Source organism: Pristiophorus japonicus, chromosome 23 (genome assembly GCF_044704955.1).
Source record: "Pristiophorus japonicus isolate sPriJap1 chromosome 23, sPriJap1.hap1, whole genome shotgun sequence".
In the NCBI taxonomy this organism is placed as follows: Eukaryota; Metazoa; Chordata; class Chondrichthyes; family Pristiophoridae; genus Pristiophorus; species Pristiophorus japonicus.
In genome coordinates, this window is record NC_091999.1 from 15,618,873 (window position 1) to 15,622,732 (window position 3,860).

Here is a 3,860-nt window from a genome sequence, read left to right on the forward strand (position 1 = left end):
AATCACATCCTGACTGAACCATGTTCATTCTGACAATTGGGGTTTGTTTCTGCTGATAACTCCTGTAACTTGACTGGAGTTTAATATTTGGATATAGACAAATAAATAAATAAATGGAGGGATGCAGGAGGCAGGGGGCTGATGTCCAGGTCACCTGGTCAGAGGCACACCTGCTCGCCAGGCATCGTCGTGTGCAACCTGGTTTCAAATGACTGAAAATGATGCTAATAAAACACACCAAACTATTTTCTAGTTAGATTGGGGTACAGTATTCAATTCCTCAATAAAAAACATTTTAAAAGAAAAGAATTCTTGAATGTTCGTCCACGTTGGTTAAATTTTTTCAGAAGTTTTAAAAGTTTCTTGTGGAGTTTTTAAAAAGTTTTCCCAAGTTATTTATAAGTTTCCCAAGTTGATTTAAAGTTTAAAATGAAAGTCAGTACTAAGCTACCTCCCTTGATACTATTCCATGGGCGCTGCCTGGCTGGACCACACCTGGAGTACTGCGGGGAAGTAGAGGCCTGGTCGTCTTCGAAGGGGGCCCGAGCGCCTGGACACGATATACAGTTCCATGGTTAGAATCCCTGTGTACAGTTCCAGGGTTAGAATTCCCGTGTGCAGTGCCAGGGTTAGAATCCCCATGTACAATGCCAGGGTTAGAATCCCCATGTACTCCCAGGTTTAGAATCCGCATGTACTCTCCCAGGGTTAGAATGCCCATGTACTCTCCCAGGGTTAGAATCCCTCTGTACAGTGCCAGGGTTAGAATCCCCATATACTCTTCCCCCAGGGTTAGAATGCCCACATACTCTCCTAGGGTTAGAATCCCCACATACAGTCCCAGGGTTGGAATCGCAATGTACAGTCGCAGAGATGGAATCCTGTGACTGTACACAGTCGAAGAGAAAAATTGAGGCCTTGAATCTGAGTTGGGGAAAAATATCATAGAAACATAATTAAATTTCTATACTAAACTATTTGAGATCAAATCAAATGAATTGTTGCAACTAACACGTTACTTTCATGCCAAATGAGAAACAAGTGATGTGTGGGGAGTGCAGGAGTGTTTGTACCCAGTTACACAGCATGTCCCTGGCTCTCCACTACAAATGTGCTTATTTAGGTTCGCAGTCTCATTGACACATCCAACTGACTGGATGGACCTCGCCCTTTAAACCCCATCAGAGAAATATCAGCATTTGATGTTTAGTTTGCTAAATGTTTATATAAAACTGGTTAGGCCTCAGCTGGAGAATTGTGTTCAAGTTTGGGCTCCAAACTTTCGGAATGATGCCAAGCTTTTAGAGAAGGTGCAGAAGGAACGGTGCCAGGGATGTGGGACTTCCGTGATGTGGAGAGCCTGGTGAAGTTTTCTCCAGAAAGCAGGAAAGGGTAAAAGATTTGATGGAGATGTGCAAAATTATGAATGATTTAGAAGAAAGAGTAAATATGGAAAGTCTTTCCAGTGGCATTAAGGTAGGTAACCAGAGGAGTCAGACTTCCGATGATTGGCAAAATGACGAGAGCTGAGATGTGGGATCATTTGTTACCCAGCGATTTGTTATGATCCAGAATGCAGTGTCTGAAAGGGTGGTGGAAGCAGATTCAATAGTAACTTTTAAAAGCGAATTGGATAAATACTTGCCGGGAAAAATATACCGCGCTATGGGTAAAGAGCAGAGCAGTGAGATTCATTCAACAGCTCCACCAAAGATCCGGCACAGACAGGATGGGCCGCATGGCCTTCTGTGCTGTACCACTCCCTGACAATGGCGAATGATTGTACCCAGAGTGCTCCGCCCGGGGGAATACGCCCTATCTCCATCAGCAGGGAGGCAACGCGGGGGAAGGGCTGGTTCCCAGAGAGCACCTCCCTGTGTGGAGAGGCTCCCAGGGACTGAGCGGAGCGAGCACGGCGCCGGGCAACACTGAGTGTGGCTCTCAGGCCCCGGGCAACACCGAGTCAGAGAGCCGGGCCCGGCACCAGCAAACCCCGGGGGCAGCCCCTCCCCCAAACCATGAAAACAACTACTTGCATTTATACAGCAGGCCCAGCAATTCCCAGCCGCTCGGTATCAGGGTGGGTGCTGGATGCGGAAGTCACTCCCTGGCCTCCTGTACCGTATAGTATTAGGCAGTCCCTTGAATCGAGGATGACCCACTTCCACACCAAAAAGGGATGAGTTCACAGATGTTTCAACATGAGACCTGATATTCCAGGTCCCGAACTACATATTGAAGGGTAGGAGATGCCTGTGCGTTGATTCTTTTAACGTGTGTCCATTGCACACCAACCACCACATGGGCTGGACAGAGCGAGGTCTTGGTCCAGTGGCAAGGGTTAATTAAGACGACTGGAGACCAAGCTCTGCTGCATATGCTCCTACTGCCCATAGATCGAAGTGTGGTCTGGCCCATTCTGTCCCTGGGCCCTTGCCACTCCTGGGCCCCGAACTCTCGCCTCTCCTTGGCCCCAATCTCTGCGCCCCGAACTATCGCTTCTCCTTGGCCCCAATCTCTCTGCCCTGAACTATCGCTTCTCCTTGGCCCCAATCTCTCGCCTCTTGTGGGCCCCAATCTCTCAGCGCTACTCCACCCTGACCTCACCACTCTTCTGCTGCTTGCCTCATCGCCTGCTGTACCTGGGCCTGCCCCTGCTCCAATCGGTGACCTGGATTCCGGTACAAAGCAAAATCTAGATTCTCAAATCTCCAAATCTAGGGCAATTTGGAGTAGATCGCCTCTCAACTATGCTGCAAATGTTAGAAAGATGCTTTGGATACCTGGCCTCCTGTGTGGGTCTGTTTGTTGCATCAGTTTGAGCTGGAGTGGAGATGGAGAAGCTGCTGGGTTTCACCCCCAGTAATTCTGGGCACAGTGGGACCAACAATTCCCCATGTGGGGCTGTCAATGCAGGTGGGTTCCCTTTTCTGAAGGACATTAATGAACCAGTTGGGTTTTTACCACAAACTGGCAGCTTTCATGGTTACTATTTCTAGTGCTGGCCCCACAAATGACCAAGTTCATTAAGTTCAATTTCTCAACCTGCCTTTGTGTTTTTGTGGATTCTCTCTCACCCACCCTTTTTCCTGTCTGAAATTCACTTTACGATTTGTCAACTGGAGGCTCAAACCAAACATCACATAAAGATCTGACTGAGCCACTCGATACATGAGGAATGGAATATCATCGGCCTTTGACCATGGAAGCAAAAAGCACCGTTCACAGCGGGGAGAAACGGTACACGTGCTGTGTGTGTGGACAATGCTTCAGCCTATCATCCAACCTGGAGAGACACAAGTGCAGTCACACTGGGGAGAAATTGTGTAAATGTGGGGACTGTGGGAAACGTTTCAACTACCCGTCGCAACTGGAAACACACCAGCGAGTTCACACCGGGAAGAGGCCGTTCACCTGCTCTGAGTGTGGGAAGGGATTCAATGAGTCATCCAACCTGCTGAAACACCAGCGAGTTCACACCTGGGAGAGGCCGTTCACCTGCTCTGAGTATCTTCAGTCATTGCACCGACTGAGACACCAGCAAGTTCACAAGTGACTGCAGGGTTTGGAATCTGCTCTTATTGCTGCTGTTAATCACATCCCGACTGAACCATGTTCATTCTGACAGTTAGGGTTTGTTTCTGCTGATGCTAATAACTCATGTAAGTGGACTGGAGTTTAATATTTGGGATATAGACAAATAAATTAGTGTTGCTTTCAACACATTGCTGTAGATTTTTGTCTTTCCCACCTGAGTGTTTAGCATCACCTGGCTGGAGCTCAGTGAGGACAATCTGGGGGGAGGATCGTATGGGGGAGAACTTCAGCCTGGACACAGTCCTTCAGGGTCACACTAAGAG